Source organism: Typopeltis vanoorti, chromosome 6 (genome assembly GCF_054136105.1).
Source record: "Typopeltis vanoorti isolate ZY-2024b chromosome 6, IOZ_Tvanoo_1.0, whole genome shotgun sequence".
NCBI lineage: Eukaryota > Metazoa > Arthropoda > Arachnida > Uropygi > Thelyphonidae > Typopeltis > Typopeltis vanoorti.
The window spans coordinates 156015403-156036736 of record NC_143554.1 but is presented as its reverse complement, the minus strand read 5'-3'; the positions used below and the strand labels follow the sequence as shown (position 1 = coordinate 156036736).

The 21334-nt window shown below is 36.6% G+C and overlaps 1 protein-coding gene across 2 annotated transcripts in view; it reads left to right on the top strand.

Annotated features, from left to right (window-relative positions):
* The first annotated feature begins 5818 nt into the window (after positions 1 to 5818).
* Positions 5819 to 21334, top strand: part of LOC150106127 (TNF receptor-associated factor family protein DDB_G0285149-like) — a 246739-nt gene continuing 231223 nt past the window's right edge. For both annotated transcript variants that reach the window (XM_090393876.1, XM_090393875.1), the window contains exon 1: positions 5819 to 5946. The gene's annotated coding sequence lies outside the window, so the exon portion shown is untranslated. The remainder of the gene's footprint in view (positions 5947 to 21334) is intronic.

Here is a 21334-nt window from a genome sequence, read left to right as displayed (position 1 = left end):
ACCCAGCCACACTGTTTCCATATTATGAATATGTCGTCTATATATCTCCGTCAAAGTGACGGTTTAGGATTTGTAGATAACAAGACTTCTTTTTCGAAGTCAACAGCATGGATATATTAAAAAAGAAACAGGATAATTAATTATAACATTTCAAAGAAAACAAAGAAAAATTTTGCGTTTCTTTAAATATTTATTTTTATCTTTAATTTACATTTATTGTTTATCTTACCAAATGTTTTGTTCAATAGAGTTTATTTTTTTATTTAGAAATAAATTTGGGCATAATGGAGATGAAATAAAAATTATCGGGAGCTGCAAATAAAAAAAAAAAGAAAGAAAAGTTGCAAAAGAATTTGTAAAAGAGAATCTGAGAGGACAGCTAACTAAATTTCTCAAAAAATCTGAAGATACGAAAACAGCCTATGAAGATAACAAACAACATGAAAATGAAGTGAAGCAACATTCCACAAATTCTGCGAAACTTTCTACGCAGCTATCAAATACGACTTCCGATTTTGATTTATTAGATCCATCAACATTAGCCATATGTAACACTAAAAATCTCCAAACCAGGTTTAATTCAAGTGATACGGCACTTAGCCTGCAATTATTAATGGTAATATTCGAAATTTTCTCATAAAACAAGGACCGAAACAAACTAAAAATATTTTTTATCCACGTGATGATTGTGGTCGAAGTTTTAGCAATATTGATTTTGTTGCAAAATATTTTCAAATGAAAGAAACCAGAAATTAACTATCGATGATTATTCTAATTGGCAAAATTTATCAAAACTCTTACTACTCATGAAAGACATGTCTCAGATTTAAGATATTTCATAAAGTGGATGGAACTTAAAGAACAATTAAAAGATCATACCACAACAGAGTATAAACTTGAACAAGCATGTGAAGTTGAGAAACGACATTAGCGTGCTGTTCTTGATAGAATAGTCAAGATAATAAAATATCTTGCAGGGCAGTGTTTAGCTTTTTGTGGCATATCGGATATTATTTATGAGAAAGACAATGCCTATTTTTTTTTTAATTTAGTAGAATTATTTCAAAATTTGATATTGTTACTGCAAATCATTTGGCCAAAATTCAAAACCGAAAAAAACAAACTGCTCATTAAAATAAAACATTTTATTCCCTGATAGGGAATAGGTGAGGCCTTTATATCTTACTAGCTTTTGGAGATTGAGTCGGCAGTTCAATCTCCATTGTAGCCATTCAGAGATAGCTGGCCCATGTCTATCACTAATTATAGTCGGCTACTGATGAAGAGATCAGCAAACAAGTGCTGCCATCTCTTGGTGGCTAACCCTAACGGAATATGTTATTGTCTGAAATAATGTTGGTGCTGTGGTCGATTTTCATGAGTTCACGGGATGAAAAACCCAAATTTCCGAGAGAAAAAACCGCTTGCCCATGCTAGAGATCGATTAATTTGAGAACCGCCCATTATTTAGGTAAAAATATTCAAAATGAAGTAATATCTTTAATTTCAAATTCAATTGTTCATTCCATTGTTCAGGTAATAACTAATGCCAAATATTTTTCTACAATGCTAGGCTGCACCCCTGACATAAGTCATACTGAACAAATGACTGTTATTGCCAGGTTTGTCCATAGAGATATAAGAAATATAATTACTGTGGAAGAGCTTTTTTTTGGAATTCCTAGAAGTTTTTGATTCATTAGATAAATTAAAAGATTTAAATTTAGATATTAAAAATTTGCGGGGACTAGGATATGATAACGGAGCGAATATGCGACGAAAACACAGTGGCCGTCAGAGACACATATCGAATATTAATCGTCGAGCCCTCTTTGTTCCTTGCGCAGCACACACATTAAATTTGGTGATTGCTGATGCTCTGAAACGGTGAGTTCTTTTTTTTTAGCACTATGCATGAAATTTATAATTTCTCTAGTGCTTTGACTAAAGAATGGGATGTACTGAAAAAGTACACCAAAATTGAACTTAAAACTATCTGATACTAGATGAGAAGCAAGGATTCATGCTCTTCATTTGCTTAGATATAATATTGGAGAAGTTTTAGATTCTTTTGTGGAAATTTATGATAATATTCAAATTGACAATACTACAAAATATGAAGCAAAGATATTAGCCTTTGAAAATTAAAGATCATGGATTTTTCTGTTCACTTATAATCTGGTATGAAATTTTGTGTGGGATCAAAGTAGTGAGTAAAATGCTTAAGAATCCAAAGACAAATTTAAGTGAATTTATAAAGTATTAAATAACGTAATCGACTTTACTGAAGAATTTAGATCCTATGAAAATTTTAATGTTATACTCGAATCCGCCAAAGTGTTAGCTTTAGATTTAGAAATTTCTCCCGAGTTCAAAAGCAGTACATTATCCAGACGTAAGAAAAGATTGTTCTGCTATGAATGTTAGGACGAAGCGCTAGTTATCCTCAATCTAAATATAAAGTTACATTTTTTTCTTCCAATTGTGGACACTATTATTAATTCTTTGGCTGAAACGTTTGATTTCTTGACAAGTCACTTTAACAAATTTCAGTTTTATCTATTTTCAAAAAATTTTCTAATATGGATGAAGACACTTTAAGAAAACACTGTGATGATTTACAAGTTTGGTTGACTGATGATGAAGAAAAGGATATTTGTGCCACCGAATAATATAACGAAATACAAATTCTGAAGGACACCTTTCGCTTGCGTCACTGAATTATTCATTTATTTACGCATATGGCTTTGTGAAACTGGCAAGTGAAATGTACAATCACAATATCCAGAAACAAATGATGAAAATCTTAACAGGTAAAAGTTCATCACATAAAAGGCACCAACTACATTCCAAGTCTTCCTTCTTTAAAAAAAAAAAAAAAAAAAGTAATTACAATTACAGATTTTCGTCGCGACGGGAGGAATCTTTATCTGAAAGATTTCAATCGAAGGTGAGTTAGCCGATCTCATACGGGGGTAGCAGGGTTTTTTCTCCCAGAAACTCGGGCTTTTCATCCCGCATACAGACAAATCGGCCCTTCAGAACACACGCAATTTACAGACAAAAAATAGTAGTTGTGGTGGGCGATAGATGGCGTTGATGGAGATGATTCGTAGTAGAAGTTCGATGTAGTGGTTGAGACAGTTGTAGCTATCCTCCCGCGATGAGTCCTCGGACTCCTTGGAGGTGTCAGGAATAATAATAATAATAATAATAATAATAATAATAATAAAAAAAAAAAAATCAGCTAACGCCTTTTTATTCCCGTATATACGGGAGTAGGCGAGGCCATTTAGCCCTATCTAACTTTTGGAGACTGAGTGGGCAGTTCAATCTCCACTGGTACCCAATCAGAGACGGATTGCCCAAGCCTATCACTAATTAAGCGGTACGCAGTGAAGAGAGACGGCTCAAATGTGCCGCCATCTCGTGGTGACTAACCCTAACACAATATATTTAATGTCTGAAATAATGTGGGTTCTACGGTCGATTTTCTTGAGTTTACAGGACGAAAAACCCGAGTTTCCGGGAGGAAAAACCTGCTTGCCCGTGCCAGAGATCGACTAACTCGGGAACCGGTCGAAAAAAGGCTTAGAAAAATTTCCTCTAGTCGCCGACTAGACTCGAAACCAAGACTTCCTTCGTGCGGCCTAGCGCGATGGTGTGCAAACGCCACATCCACTGAGCTACACAAAGCTTAATAATAATAATAATAATAATAATAATAATAATAATAATAATAATAGATCAATGTAAAGTATGGAGAGCCAATCCAAGGCCTCATCCGTCATCTTGTGGATGTCTTGTAGGCCACCACTATGAAATTGGTGCCTTGGGCAGTCATACACAATATGAGTAATTGTCTGAGCCAAGGGAGAACAATCACAATAAGGGTGATCTAACAGCCCCCATTTATGTAGTAGGTAGCCACATCTGTCCTGGTAGTTCTGATCCTGTTGATTGCTGACCAAATCTTCCTAGGAAGAGCAAAACCAGGCTGCAGAGCACAGGGATCTTCTACCAGGAAGCCGTTTGTTGGGAAATTGTTAAACCAGTATTCTCTCCACATGTCAGGTGTTGGTGGCAGGGCAGCTGAAGAAAGTTCATACATGGACCAGAGAGAGACTTTCTAGATTTTAGGCAAAGACCAGGTGGATTTATGAACGACTGGTGCAAGGGCAGGAGTGGGTTGCTGATTGCTTTATTAAATTCTTTAATCGAGGCTTGTCTTCCCCGTATGTTTGGTGGAGCAATGTTAGATAGGACAGGCATCCAGGAGAGCGGGACGCTTCTCATTTTACCACTAATTAGGCGAATCGTAGAGGTTAGCTGAGTGTCTATAATGTTAGTGTGTGCACTTCTTTCCCAGATAGGATACAATATTTTGCTGCAGAGAATGTGAGGGCTAGTGCAGACGATCTTAGGACTTCTGCACAATACCCCAGGTTTTTCCAGCAAGCTTTGAAATTATATTGTTTCTGATTTTAATTTTGTTGATAGGTTGGTGATGTGCCTTTTATTGGTTAGGCTTCTGTCAAGGCTCACTCCAAGGTATTTCAGGTGAGGCTCGTGTTGAACCATTTTTCCACAGAAAAAACGGTTGAGGTGTTGATTCGCCTCAGCATTGTTCAGGTGAAATACTGTGGACACAGTTTTTGTTGGATTTGGCTTCAAGTATGTTCAATTCTGTGTTTAAGGTTTATTCCAGGCTGGCAAAGGAAGTAGATTGGTGTAGGATCGCTTGGTCATGGGCGTACATATATTTGCTTGAGCTGATATGTTGTAAGTCAGACATTTAGATGTTGAAGAGTAAAGGGGCTAGCAGAGAGCCCTGTGGGAGACTGTTGTGGAGGAATCTGGGCCTACTCTTTTTTCCACCAATATGGACCCAGATCTTTCTGTTGAAGAGAATGAATTCAAAAAGCTGGACGTTTTTTTTTTGCACCTTACATTATTGCCTAGCTTTAGGAGGAGGGCCCTCTGATCCAGACTGTGTCATAAGCTGATGTTAGGTCAATGAAAGTGGCTCCGGATTTAAGTTTCTTCTGGAAGCCTGCCTCAATCCGTGTTGTCAATGCCAGATATGGTAACAGCAAATTCTTCCCAGCCTGAAGCCAGCTTGTGCAATCGGAAGTGCTCTTTCGATGAGTGGCGAAATTCTTTTAAGGAGAATTCTTTCAAAGAGCTTAAAGTCCGCCTGCTCTTTGAAAGAATTCTCCTTTCACGCAAGGAGATAGGTCGTAGATTTTTCACATCATTTGGATCTTTCCCTGGTTTGGGCATAGCAATTATTTTGGCTTCCCACCACAGATTTGGTAGTTTACCAGACATTATAATTTCTGAGAAAAGGACGGTCAGCCATCTTTGGCCTTGTGCGTCACCGAATAAAATCCACGAACTGTTATTAAGTGACATACAGAAATCTCTTGTTAAATCTTAAAACATTAGAGATTTCAACTTCGTCACCTTCTTTCGCTAACTGAAAACAATTAATGCATGCCACGTGTTTTTGCATGCATTGATTAGAATGAATTTTATCAATTTGTCTTATAAGTTTTTTAGCATTTAATCATCTTTGGAATCCATGTTTTTAACCCTGATGAAGCCACCGGTTTATTTTGTGTGGTGAAACTACTCGATGTATATCTTATTTTCAAGAACTAATAAATTTCATATATTTTATGAAAGCTTTAGTGATAAAGTTCTCTCGTTAAACAGCGTTCTCTATTTTCTTATTATAATAACTTTCATTATTATCATTTATCGCATGTTGCCACGACGCCCTCTATTTCTGTCACATGTGCACTTGTTTCTCTATCAGAATGACAAATCGTAGTAATATGTGCTTACTATTATTTTGTCCGTTTAACTTTGGTTTTGATTTGGATTTCACTTGGAGTAGCGTAGTTACCGTATGAAGTCAGTCACGGTCTGATTTAAGGAAAGGTATTTCATTCGTATAAAGTTTTCGTTGTGGACGTGCTGAGCTAATGTTATAATTTTTCACAAATCTTGTTGAATCCTTTCCCAAATATGTCAGTTTTTTTTATTTGAAAGGACTTCAATATATCTAAAATATCAAAATTAGTATATCATGCAGTTTCTTACATTTTGGTTATTACAACAGCGCAACTAAAAAAAAACTGGGGGCTCATCAGTACATTTTGAATTATTCCATTTCGAAAATCGTGCTCTTTCCTTTCAAATGGTCATTTCGTTAATATCGACGCCAATGTCAAATCCATCTAACCAATATACTATCCATTCCCATCCTCTGCAGCTTGTACTTGAACTTATCTATGTGGTAATCTATCAAACGCTTTCGCAAAATCCAAGAATATCACTGTATATGATTCTCCCTTATCTAACACACCCATTACTCATAAAATGCAAGTAAATTGCTAAAACAGTTACCTATCCTTTACAAATCCATGTTGACAATGAAGAATGCTATCTCCATGAACCCAATCCTATATTCTATTCCTAACCAGTCTCCAACATCTTGACCACAACTACAGTTATACAGACTGGTCAATAATTGGTCACTAGAACCATGCTTGTGGAATGGTACTGTTTTGCCTTTTTCTCACTCTTCAGAAACTCTTCCCACCGCAAGACTTGCATTAAATAACCAGGTCAAGGTATAGACAATTGTGGTGCACATTCCTTAAGAATTCATGGTGATATGTCATCCATTCCCACAGCTTTATTAACAAACATCTAGCCCAGCAAACACCTGGAACACTTCTGATTCTTTTACTTCCAATTCTCCTGATACTTGCTTTCCTTCTATATATTGCACTGCATCATTTATGCCAGTAGTTTTGTTCAATAATTCTACTCTCTATCCTTTGCAACTGTTATTCTGCTTCCATGACTATCCACTAGTGTCAGCCTGCCATAATTGGACTGCATTATGCATCACTTGACCAAGCGCCAAATTGATGTTTTGAATTTTTGCCATCTGAGGTATAACTATGTGACCTACCTATAAAATAATCGAGACCGAGCAGGAGTCTATATTTTCACAGTTTTTTTACAAAAAAACCAAAAAATTTTGTCAAATTTTACAAAACATGACCAAGTGACATTAGTATAAATGTGACTTTTTTGATGTAACAGCTAAAGTATTTATTTTTATTGCCTTTGTTCTTGCACACAAGCATTTCGGATAATATTTTTAACTAACAAGCCAAAAATTAGTTCCAACTAACAGTAACTCGATTTTTAATGAGACAGTCAAGTTTAAAGCTTTTTCCCAAAAACATCAATTTGTTTTTGGAAAAAACAAATTGATGTTTGTCACTTGGTCAAGTGATGCATAACACATTTCAATTATTGTTTCTCTTGCTTGCCATATAACAGAAAAATTCCCTTGAGTTAACCTTGGCCTGACCAGCCAATCTGCTCTCATACTGTACCTTTTCTTTCTTTACCATGCTTGTCACCTTTCTAGCCTGCACTTTACACTCTTCTCCACCAACTGTCTTGTATCTCCTCCATTGCATTTTCTTTTCCAGCACAGAATGTTTGATTTCACTATTCATTCATTTCAATCCTACTGTATTTATTTGCTTAACCCTCATATGCACTTATACTTTGCTTTTGTCAGATACTACTGCCTTGTGAGTTTCCATGCATTGTTAGCGTCATTTCCACTCAGCTCATTACCCAAAGTACTGATGGTAACCAACAACTTCCTATAACCCCCTGCTTTATACTTGCACATGTATCCATTTTTGTCAGTGAACTTTTCTTGTTTCATCACTTCCCAAACAAGTACCTCACGATCACTCTCACCAGCCGGCAGCATTGTCAACACTTTATTAACAACTTCATCTTGTGACGTTATTACCAAATCCAAAACATTAAAGCCTCTAGTTCAGTGGTTCTTAACCAGTATTCTCCAGCACACTGGTGTTCCGTAGAAGGTGAATAGGTGTTCCGCGAGAAGTTCTGGAATTTGTCAGCACAAATTAATTTAATTATGGTTTAATTGATGTTTAATTATTTATTAATTATCAATTATTGATTAATAATAAAAATCAGCTAAATTACCAATTAATTATTAATTTATACATTGCAAAATAACCAAGGTGTTCTGTGAAAATTTTAGGATTCTTGAAGAGTTCCGCAGTCGAAAAAAGTTTGAGAAACACTGCTCTAGTTGCTTCAGTCACATGCTGTTTAAATATTTATCTCTCAGAAATTCAACAAACTCTCTCTCCTTGTTCCCATACATTATATCCCTGTAATTAAAGTCTCCCATCTGGATCATCATCTTTTTACATGCCCAACTAATTTGTCTAAACATTTCACAATCAGTATTCTCTGCATTCCCTGGCCTATAACAGCATGCTATCAGATATGCTAGCCTGTTTATTTCAACTTCACACAGATTCAAAATCTATGTATGCACTATCAACTTCCACACTTTGTGGACAATTCCTTTTAGTCATTAACATCATTCCCCCCCCCCCTTCTCTTTTCACATTTCTGTCCCAGAAAATTATATATCCTTCTATTTCTTTTCCTGACACATACAACCAAGTTTCATATTCCAATTATTCTAATTATCTTTTGGCATCCAATCAATGTGCAACAAACTTATCTCTCTTGTTTTGATTACTCCTTACATTTGTGTAAACATAATAATCCCTGTGTCTTTGAGGCCATTCTACCAGCACCAATATTCTCTATTCTAGCTTCCTGTAACCACCAACAACTTCTATAACCACCTGCTTTATACTTTCACATGTATCCATTTTTGTCAGTGAACTTTTCTTGTTTCATCACTTCCCAAACAAGTACCTCATGATCACTCTCACCAGCTGGCAGCACTGTCAACACCTTTCATTATACCACTCCCATTTCCCTGATCCTGACTGATTTTCATTCCTACCTGTCTCATCCTTTGTGCATTCCATTACTTTTAATTATGCTGATGAAGTTAGAGATCTTGGAGTTATGGTGGATAGGAAGTTGATGTTCAAGGGTTTATTTGTAATTTCGCTTAGCAGAAATTACAAATAAAACTTAGAGGATAATTGCAATGTTGAAATGAACATTGACATGTAAGAATAAGGAAGTTATGTTGCCTCTTTACAAGACCTTAATATTGACCTTAGCTGCACTGCTGCATGCAGATTTGATCCAAGTTAAGAGGATAAAGAAGCTGTAGAATGGCTGCAAAGAACAGTTACAGTAGTGATACTGAAATTACAGAACGTAGGTTACGAGTGTATATTGCGATATGTGAACTGCAGATACTGGTGGACAGGAGAAAGAGGGGTAATATGATAGAAGATTATAAACTTCTGAGGAGGTGTTAATTGATGAAATCTTCATGACTAAACAAACACATGTAATAACCACAGTTATAAACATTGTGGTAATATTTTACACTACATACACAATTAATTCAATCATGAATAGGGAAATGTATTCAGAGATATGTATATAACAATTCATGCAGTAAAGTCTATTAAATGAAGGTGAGCATAGTTGCTCTGTTATGTACCAGCTGGTAAATGATGGTTAATGAGTCTCATCTTCAAAAATAATTTGCGTATGTGTTTCCAAAACTGTTTTCTTGGCCTTATTCTATGTCCACTGAACACAGGTGGATCTCTAAGTATGTCTCTCAGCCACCTCAGCTGACTTTTTTGAATTGTGTCTGTTAGAGGTCTTTGCTGCTTTCTTCAAGAGTGACAGTATTAAGAATGGGCTCTTTCTCTGTATATGCTAATATTGATCAAAGGCATGTTGTCTCCCAAGGCTGACAATGGCTAATTGCTCACTTATAATCTCTTTCTGAGAACCATAAGTCTATATGGCTTGACTGATAATTTGTTTTTTTTGTAAAAAAAAAAAAGTGAAAACGTGAATGTAGAAACTAAGGTACTGAAAATCTTTTACCTCTTCAGGAGTGTGGTTAATTAGCTTGTTTCCTTCTATTCTCGTTTTAAGGATTTTAGTTTTACTACTGCTAACTGCCAGTCTTTTCCTGAATAGTTTTTACATAGATTATTTATCTGTAAGTGGTTTTAGGAAGTTTGAAGGTCAGTCAATTAGCAAAACATTCAAAAGCAGAGACTCATCGTCTGCCAGAGCTTCAAGAGTTATCATGTAGCAATTTCCTGTGAGCCTGAAATTGTAGTCAAGGGTAATAACAAAAAGATACAAAAAGATATGATACCAAAGGGAGTCCCTGAAGAACACAAGTGAAAGTAGGAAAGCTCTCAGACATCTCTCTATTAACTGTTACTCTTGTGTGGTAATTCTGTTATAATTCTGCTGTAGTGCTTTAAAGGTACCATAACTGAGAATTTTGAACATCTTTGTTGATCAAATCAAAGGCTTTGGGGAAATCTCTGAAGTTTAAGATCAAAGGAATCTCTTGTCCTTCTAGCAGCCTTCCAAGACAGTGGATGTATTTGACATACTTGTTTTTTCAAGAAACTTTCTTGATTTTGCATATGCATTTTGCTAGAGGTGTTGCATGTGGTTCACTTTGATTTAGAAGCATTTTTAGGGTGGTGAGGAGTAGTGCGATTCCTTATTTTTTTTGGGTTGTTCAAATTTTCTATTTTGAGTATTGGCATTATCAGGCCTTCTCTCCATTGAGATGGAATACTGAATGTAGCTAGAATTATACTGAAGATATTTATTAGTTCTTTACAGAACTGTACTCCTCTCTGTTTAATAGCATTGACATTATACTGTTCAGTCTAGGTATAAGATTGAGACAGTAAGGAGCATATACTTTGAATGGAAAGTGGTTAACCAGTGAGTGGAATGCCTTGCCTGAGAGTGTGGTGAAGGATGTGGACATGTTAATGAGTTTGAAGCATTGTTTTGATTGGCTTTGTGTGAGACAGTGCGTACTTCTTGCTGTGTGTCTTCTGATTCGACTGTGGGATTAGTTTCTGCTTTTATTTTTGAGTGGCTAGTGAACTAATGCAAATTTTTTTTTTTTTTTTTTGGCCGACTTGTACCAGTGAGTGGTATATAAGAATGCAGTCTTATATTGAAACAGAATGACTATCGAAATACAAGGATCAATCAGTTTTTTTTTTTAGCATAATGTCATGCAAGGAGGGAATGAGAATTATAATTTTCTGATTTCGATCAGGAGGGAAAACAAACACCCAATGAGTCTTGCAAATGAGTGCTAGTTGCAGTTCAACTGTTTAAGTACTTTGTGTTTTTAATTATTATATAATGATGTCATTTGTTACTTGCCAGGTCTTTGCGAAGTGACAAATGAAAGAATAAGTAATGAAGAATTGTCGAAACACGCTTCACAAGTGTGCCACGTTTTCATGAGCTGAATCGTCAAGCTTAGTCGATCTCTCTTGAAGTCTCCTTCAGTTTCCTGAATGGTGCTGCATGCGAGTAAAAGAAATTTCATTGCCATCCTGATCTAGATGCTGAGAAGTGTGTTTATTGTCAAGTTATCCCATCTGTCATTTAACCTCATTTTTATTGGTATTTTATGGACAGAGGACTGTGGGACTTCTTTGAAAGTGTTGCATCGTCATTTCTTGTGGCTGAAGTGTATGCCATTAGAAGGGGTAGTTTAAGTTTTTTTTAAGAGTGTTTCGGCTAGTTTAACATTTGAGGAGTGGAAAGGTGTGTCAAGAGTAGGGTTCACATAATGTTTTACTAAAATCTGGGACGTTCTGAAATTTTTACTTAAAAAACCCTGGGACATTTTGTAAAAAAACTGGACATGTTAAAAATTAAGAAAACCAAAAATAAAACTATTATATATGTTGCACTTTAAATTCATCCCATCTCATCCGATTGGTAATGGGTTGAGTCCACTAAGAAGAAAGGTTCTCCACTTATCGCGATCTTTAGCCATCTCAATAATGACTCTATAGCTTTAAATTAAATACTTCTATAAACATACATTAACATTAAATCCACTTTAAAAGAGGATTATTAATCACAAACATATTTAATTAGAAAAATATTTATCAGATTTATGGACCTGTTCAAGAATTTTTTTTTTCTTTTGATATTTGATCATAAAACTCAGGAGAAGAGAAATTCTTAAAATATTCCTTTACAATGATTAAAGCTTTTACTGTCTCAATTTTAAGAGTGTTTTTTTCATCTGTTCAGAGTGCATTTATTAATGAAAAAACACGTTCAACAGCTGCATTAGTTCCTGGCAGTGCTAAACAGAAACTAACTAGGCATTTAATACACAGAATTTATACTTTATAAAATGAGCAAACATTTAGCACCATTTATCACTGACATTTTGATCCTTATGTTCACTCCACACTTTAAATTTGCTTTCGCAATATTTTTTCACACATACAAACTCATCAAATAAGTCCTCTTCATTCACAGTAAAACTTGGTGACATTGTCTGCATGAATACGTAGCTTTCTTGTATGTTCTTCCAAGTCACAGGATCCTTTCCCTTCAAATTAATCCAATCCATAGACTGAAGAGGTGTGAGAAATGGTGTACACCACTCCTGAATATATTCAATACAGGTGCAGTAGAAACTTGCAGCTGTTTTCTCACAGTAGTTATAAGAAACTTTTCTGCCTTCCTACAATTTAACCTTTCCACCAGATTGTATGTTTCATCCTTCACTTCAATTACTGTTATATTGTGCTTTTCAATACATTTAATGGTATCATAAAAGGTTTTTAACTGGCTGGCAAGGAAATGCAGGAGTGTAATTTGAAGTTGTGTCCTATTGTAATGTCCTATCGGTCTCAAAGAAATTTTTGAGACCGATAGGACATTTGTCAATAGAAAGAAAATATGACTTTAATGTAGGGAAATTTTTCAGGAGATTCTAACAGAAGTTAGATCTCCTGAAAAAAAGTTATTGCTATATTAGCAGATAATACAAACTTTGGTGGAAAGAAGAGAAAGGGAAAGAAAAACTAAATCGTACTTACCGGGTGCAAAATTTAAAGATGTAAGTGAGAGTATTAGAGTGCAAAAACAGAGGGTGAAAGAATTAATAATTGTGGCAGGTACGAATGAATTGAAAGGTGATAAATTTTTTATGAGAGAGGACTTGAAAGTATTGTTAAAGGTTGCGAAAGAAAAGAGTGACAGAGTTAGAATGGTTAGTCTGTTGCTGCGGTATGACAGAGAGGAGTTTAGAAGGAGGGCCATAATAGCAAATGACATTATGCGCAGGTTATGCAGACGATGTGGTGTGGAATGAGTTTGATAGGCGAAAGGACTTATACAAGATGGATGGCCTGCATTTGAATGGACTTGGTGTGCAGAGATTGGAAAAAGTGTTGCTGAATGAAGTGAAAATGGATGTGCAGAACCAGGGAAACTAGAACTACCAAGGAGGGGGGGGAGAGTGGATATGCAGACATCAGTGAGACAGTTGAGTGTAAGAATGTATATAATGTACCTGAGCCAGCACTAAGGACAAAAAATGGGAATGGGACATTTAGAATAATTCATCAAGATAGGGGTGGGACTAAGAGATCACTGCATTTCATGTATACTAATGCCAGGAGTATTAGGAACAAGAAGGAAGAATTTTTGGCCTTGATTGGCTCTTCCTGGACACAGGTTATTGGCATTAGTGGAACATGGCTGATGGAAGATGATATAGTTAGTGGGATAGAATGTGTAGGTTATAGTGTGTTTAGGAGGGACAGAGAAAATAAAATGGGGGGAGGGGTGTTATTGATGATAGCTGATGAACTGCAGCCAAGGAGAATTGAAGTTGTATCGCAGGATAGTGAAAGGAGCTCATCTGAGGCTATTTGGTGGGAGATTGAGACTGGCAGAATAAAATATACAGTTGGGTGCTGCTATAGACCAGGTGATGGAATAAATGGTGGAGATAGTATGCATAAACAAATTAATGAAATGAGTGGAAGGAGGGTAATTATTATGGGGGATTTCAACTATGGTAACATTGATTGGAAGGAGGAGAGGACACATGTGAGGAAGGAAAAGGATTTTATTCAATTATTAATGAATAACTATCTGAGACAGCATGTAATTGAAAATACTAGGGGTGTGAGAGTGCTTGACCTGGTAATAGCATCTCAGAATTTGACTGTAATGAATATGACCATGTTGCCACCTATTGGTGAGAGTGATCATAAGGTCTTGACCTGGGAGGTGGCTAAAGGTGTGGAATTTTTGATTAAGACAGGGTATATGTGGAATTACCATGCTGCAAGTATGACAAGCTTAGGAGATTGCTTGGATCAGTGCCATGGCATGTACAACTGCAAGGGCTGGATGTCGATAGAGCATTGGAAGTGGTCAAGGAGCATTTACAGGAGGTCATGGCTGATTGTATTCCTATAGTAGGGGTTAAATGAATAAATAACACCATTAAGCTGGAGCTGCAAAAAAAGAAACAACTGTGGAGGGAATTTAAAGAAAGGGGTGACCTGCAGGCACATGAACGGTATAAAGTGCAGGCCAGAAAGGTAACGAGTGTGGTAAAAAAACAAAAGCGGATTATGAAAGGAAACTAGCTATGCAAGCAAAAGAGAATCCCAAACAGTTCTTTCAGTATGCTGCAAGCAAGAAAAAAACTGTACACGGCAAAATGATTTTAAGGAATGACAATGGTAAGGAGGTCACTGAATCAGTCGATATAGTGGAGTTACTGAGTGCGCACTTTGCAAAAGCATATCATCCAGGTGGTGACATTGAAAAAATGAAGGAACCATTAGTTTATATGGGAATTGTGATGAATGAAGTGGAGGTGACTAGTCTATTACAGAACCTTAATGTGAACACATCTGTGGGATAGGATGGTATACCGGCAAGGGTCTTGCGTGAAGCGGCTAAGGATTTATCAGTGCCTTTGACCATGTTGTTTAATCTGAGTCTCAGGTCTGGTTTAGTCCTAAAGGTGTGGAAAGAGGGGGGGAATAGTTTCACTGCATAAAGGAGGATCCAAGACTACGGTTGCAAATTACTGACCAATCAGCATATCAGGAATCGTTGTCAAGGTCTTGGAGAAAGTAGTCAAGGGAAAACTACAGGAATGGATTGATGAAAATGAGATACTGTACAGAGGACAGCATGGCTTTGTGAAGGGTAGATCATGCTTCAGTAACTTGCTCAAGTTTTATAACAAGGTGACGGCTGAACTGGATAAGGGAAATGGGTTTACAGTGATACTGCTGGACCTGGCAACGGCGTTTGACAGGATACCACATGGAATACTAATCCGTAAACTACAACAGGTTTACCTGTTGTAGTTTACGGATTAGTAACCTGCAACACGTAAGGGTTGGTGAGATGGATAGGTGGTTGGTTGATGGAGAGATATCAAAGAGTAGTTTATTCAGGAGTAGAGTCCAAAAGACGGCCTGTGACTAGTGGTGTGCTGCAGGGTTCTGTTCTTGGACCACTGCTGTTTAATCTGTTCATTAATGATATAGGGAAGGATCTAAGTGGAACAATTCATTTGTTTACTGATGATGCAAAGTTGGGTAGGGCAATAGTGAATGCATAAGATGTCAAAGTCTTGCAGGATGACTTAGATAGATTGGAGTTCTGGGCTAAGGAGAATGGATGTCAATTTAATGTGACAAAATGTAAGGTTATGCATTTTGGGGTGAACAGATTAGCAGCAGTATACCACATTGGTGGAACTGTACTCCAAGAGATTGATGAGGCTAGGGACTTGGGAGTGTTGGTGGATAGGGAGATGAAGTTTAGGGGGCACATTGCAAAAGTAGCTAAATCAGCTCATCAATTCACTTGGTTGTTGAAAAATACCTTGACGAGCAGAGACAAGCAAGTTATTGTACCTCTGTACCAAGCCTTGATAAGACCTCATCTCGACTACTGTGCCCAGATTTGGTCACCTCGGTTCCTTCTTGATGGGGAGGAGGTGGAGAGGATCCAGAGGCGAGTGACTAAGATGATAACAGGTCTATGGAATGAACCATATGAGAACAGGTTGAAGATTTGTGGGTTGCAGAAACTAGTTGATAGGCGGAAAAGGAGAGATATGATTAAGAATTCAAATTGCTAAAGGGATTCTATAGGATTAAGTCAGAGGATATTTTTGAGATCAGGACTGGTGGTGGGAGAACTAGGGGACACCTATGGAAGCTGGGCAAGAGTGTGGTTAGCAGGGGTGTTAGAGCTGGGTTCTTTACTTTTAGAGTGGTAAATGAGTGGCATAAGCTGCCAGAGTCTGTTGTGGGTGCTATGACGGTGTTCAAGGAAAGGTATGATAGATACTGTGAGAATGTAATCATATAGTTGTGTGGACATGATGTTTAGGGCCTCCCTCGATGAGTCTAAGGACTCCTGGAGTCGCCCGAAATAATAATAATAATAATAATCTGTGCTTCAAATTGCAAGAAAACACTGTGAACAATTTAATTGGAATTGTTTGCCTTGCACATGTGATACATAATGCTGTGCAGACTGCTTACTTATCAAATTGTTCACAGTGTTTTCATGCATTTTGAAGTACAGATTATTCTTTCCACCAAAGTTTGTATTTGTATTATCTACTAATATAGCAATAACCTTTTTCAGGAGATCTAACTTCTGTAACACTTTCAACACATAAGAAAATAAAAGTTCTGAAGTTTCACTATCTAAATTAGATTGGATAGGGGTAATGGGTTTACAGTGATACTGCTGGACCTGGCTAATGCCTTTGATAGGATACCACATGGAATTCTAAACTGTAAGCTGCAACATATGGGAATGGATATAGGGTTGGTGAGATGGATAGGAGGGTGGTTGATGGAGAGATACCAGAGAGTAGTTTACTCAGGAGTAGAGTCTAAAAGATTGCCTGTGACTAGTGGTGTGTCCCAGGGTTCTATTCTTGGGCCACTGCTGTTTAATTTGTTCATTAACGATATATGGAAGGAACTGAGAGGAACGGTTTATTTGTTCGCTGATGATGCAAAGTTGAGTAGGGCAATAGTGAATGCAGAAGATGTCAAAATTTTGCAGGATGATTTGGATAGATTGGAGGTCTAGGCTAAGGAGAATGGATGTCAATTTAATGTGGCAAAATGCTATGCATTTAATGTGGGTTATGCATTTTGGGGTGAAAAGATTAGCAGCAGTATACCACATTGGTGGAACTGTACTCCAGGAGATTGATGAGGCCAGGGACTTGGGAGTGTTGGTGGATAGGGAATTGAAGTTTAGGGAGCACATTCAGTGGTGAGCGATGGAAATTTTAACAAAGGACTCATATTGTTGAGCAAAAAAAAAGCCGTGTTTCACACAAAAACTTTTATTAATACAGCTTGTGTACTCCTTAATCAAAAAGTATGAGGGAACAAACAACCTGTAAAGGCTATCATTTTTAAACAAATATTTAATGATCTAAACATGAAATATTTGCACACAATCATCTGTGTTAATTTATCATACATAAGAAAAACATTTTTTAACTATCAAAATATAATAAAAATACAATCTTTTGTAATCGCACATATGCAATAGTCCACATTTTTTATAAATAAAATAAATTTGTTTTGTTTGCGATAGAAGTTTTTATGACAAACAATCTATAAATAATAAATAAATATTATCCAAACACAATGATATTGAAATACGTTATATTTCTCTTTTGTTTTTATACTTACATTATAATCAACATTACCAATCAAGGGGCATTATTTTATAGTCCTATTTATTTATATGTGATTACCAAAAGTGAATTCTTATTTGTAAAATGGTAGCAACAGTAACTAGAATATTTTATTTAATAAAATCACTTTGTTAGGTTACTGTATGAGACTGTTGCTTAATCTGATCCTGTGGCTTCCTCTCTTTGAGAGGGTTGCAGCTCATTACTAGGGAGATAATGATGCAAGGAGGTTTTTCCATTGCCTTCCTTGCCGTATTTCTATGACTGTAACCTGTATGTTCACGGGTCCAGTTTGCCTGCTTGCGGGATGAAAAACCCCAGATAAACTGGCAGAATAAAACCCCTGCTGTCCACGCCCAAGACCGGCTAACTTGGCTGTGGTTGAGGAAGCTCCTCACATCATCGACAGGATTTGAACCTAGGACACTTCTTCCCCAGGCATATGGTTGCAAAGCGCAAAGCCACTAGGCTAACCGTGTGGACTGTTGATTAATATATTTCAAATGATCAATATATTTCAAACAATTATGTTTTTTTTTTTGACAAAATAAAGTAAACAAGAAGTACAAGGGACTCGCAAATTTGAGAAAAAATTAACAAAGGACTCGGGCGAGCCCCTTATAGCTCACCACTGGGCACATTGCAGAAGTGGCTAAATCAGCTCATCAAATCACTTGGATGCTGAAGAATACTTGACGAGCAGAGATAAGCAAGTTATTGTTCCTCTGTATCAAGCCTTGATAAGACCCCATCTCAACTACTGTGCCCAGATCTGGTCACATAGGTTTCTTCTTGATGGGGAGGGATCCAGAGGCGAGTGACCAAGATGATAGCAAGTCTATGGAATGAACCTTATGAAAGCAGGTTGAAGATTTGTGGGTTGCAGAAATTGGTTGATAGGCAGAAAAGGGGAGATATGATTGAGACATTCAAGTTGCTGAAGGATTTCTATAGGATTAATTCGGAGGATATTTTTGAGAACAGGACTGGTGATGTGAGGACTAAGGGACATCCATGGAAGCTGGGCAAGAGTGTGGTTAGTAAGGGTATTAGAGCTGGGTTTTTTTACTTTTAGAGTGGTGAATGAGTGGAATAAGCTGTCAGAGTCTGTTGTGGGTGCTATGACAGTAAATGAGTTCAAGGCAAAGTATGATAGATACTGTGTGAATGTCGAATAGCTGTGATGGACATGATGTTTAGGGCCTCCCTCAATGAGTCTAAGCACTCCTTGGCATCGCCCTTAATAATAATAAAATTAACGAATTGCAACACATTCACCTTCACATTTTTTTCTGGATGTTAGTATCTAATGATCAGAGGCACTAATTTCATGTCAAACTGGTTTGATGAATCGATTAGTACTGATAAACGAACTTCTTTTCGTTTTATATCAGTTGAGGAGGAGGAGTGCAATAACATTGGTTATTATTGCTTTGCACTTTGTTTGCGAACACCCAAATTTATCGTTGAAAATTTTTTTTCGCGATGGTTGCTGTGCAGTTCATGGAGTTAAAGCTGTGGTTATGCACCGCTGTGTGATATGCAAAGGTTGCTTCCTGCGCTGCCAGTGATAACTCTTTTTCCCTTTCAGTCTTGGTTTTCACAATTAAAAAATTACTTATACTACAGTTGGAAGCCTTACTTCGAACAGCAGCTTTATGTTTTTTCGTTTTCACTTGGTTGACTACGTCTGACCGACCACCATGCGAAATGAAAAATTTTCAGTTACATAAAGTTCATTCCACATTTTCATCTACACTTTTAATGAAAGGAAATTCTCTTCTGTATTATCATCATTAATACTGCACTTACGTTACAGCATTATAGGGGTAGAAAATGATAAAAATTATAATGCAAAGTATTGATCAAGTAAGATACTATTATAACAGAAGCATGGAAAAAAAGAACATCGCCATTAGTTACTATTAGTTATTATAATACTAATGATTATTATTATAAATAATAAATAAATAAAATTTATTATTATCAATATTGTAATAGAAATTAGTACTAAAAATGAGATAAAATCCGTTTATCCATTTTTCCTGAAGGATACTTAAAAAAGTGGGACTTTTAGAATTAACTCGGGACATTTTTATAAAAAATGGGACTGTGAAATGGCAACACGGATGGTGACGGAGCTCATTTTTCGTCTGTATTAATTAAATTATTTATTCATTAGACCCTATTAAACCTATTTACTTGTATTTTAGAGTTTCATGAAAAAAAAGAAAACCCAAAAATGAAACACCTAGGTTTTCAAGAGTTTTTTTAGGGGACCCGGCATTTAGCTTTCGTGACCCGGTGCCCACCATTTGGGAAATGCTGGGTTAACTTATTGCAGTGTTAGTTTTTAACGGGTGTGGGACTGACTGAGGTAGCTAACTTGTAAGTAAATTTTATGTATATATATATATAATATATATATATATATATATATATATGATATTGTTGGCATGACACCAATGCATGGACAAACAATGGCAGCAAAGGCCACATTGTCAGGTGATTTTAATTTGCGGGATTTTATTCATTGCAGTGTATTCATTGAGAAAATTAAAGGTTATGTTAAGGAAATTGAAAATGGAGAGAGAGAGAGTGTGTATTAAGTGTTTCAAAACTTAGTGTCTCTTAGGTGATGAGAATGCAGCCAATATTAGTAGAGTGGGCAGTGAAGATGGTAGGATGGAGAATAATGTTATTAAGGTTGAATGTGCAGCCATGGAAATTGAGGAGAATGAAAGCAGACATTAATAAAAGAATTGCATACTTGAAGAAGTGGCAAGAGATTAGTGGGGCTGAAAAGAGAAAGCAGGTGGTCCAAAGGAATAATAAAGACCTACCAAACAAACAGGAAAAACAAGTTAAGGAGAGAATTATGTACAGAGACTCAATGATCAGGGGAGTACTTAGTGAAAGTGACAAAATTGTGTTTTCTGAGTGCAAAAATTCACGATATTAGCTGTGCAATCCGGATGCAGAAAGGTAAGTTGAAGGAAATGATTATCTTGGTAGGTACAAATGATTTGAGAAGTGAGAAGTATTCTATGAGGGAAGATGTAAAGCAGTAGTTAGAAGATGCAAAACTGAAAAACTAGAAGGTGAAGATTTTAAGTTTCCTACCACTCTGTGATAGAGAAGAACTGAGGAGGAGGGCTTTGATAGCCAGAGTCTATACATAGATTGTGGAGAAGGAATGATATAGGATTTTTCGATCTGTGGTCTGTGTTTGATGGACAGAAGGATTTGTACAATGCTGATTGACTGCTTGTAAAAATTAATTTTGGTGTTAGGTGTCTAGAAGAAGCTTTGCTCACCAAGCATGCTGAAACACAAATTCAGGGAAACTTAAGCAATTAAGGTGGAAGCAAATGATTTGTGTGAAGACAACCATGAAACCAGTGAAGTCAAGCAAAAATATTGAATTCGGTAGTCAGTTCAGGAAGTAAAGATGGACTGGGACCTAAAGGAATGCTGTGGTTTCTATATACTAATGCCAGAAATATCAGGAACAAGAACAGTTATTATTATTATTCAGATTTCCATGGAGTCGAAAGACTCATCACAGATGTCTTTTCTAGAAAACACAGTCTATCATAGCACTCCTTGAACTCATTGACTGTTTGTGCTCTCAGCACTGTATGTGGTGAGAGCACGAACTGTGAAATGCACAGATAGTGCATTCCACAGTTCAACCCTAAATGCAAAGAATCCACTCCTCACCTT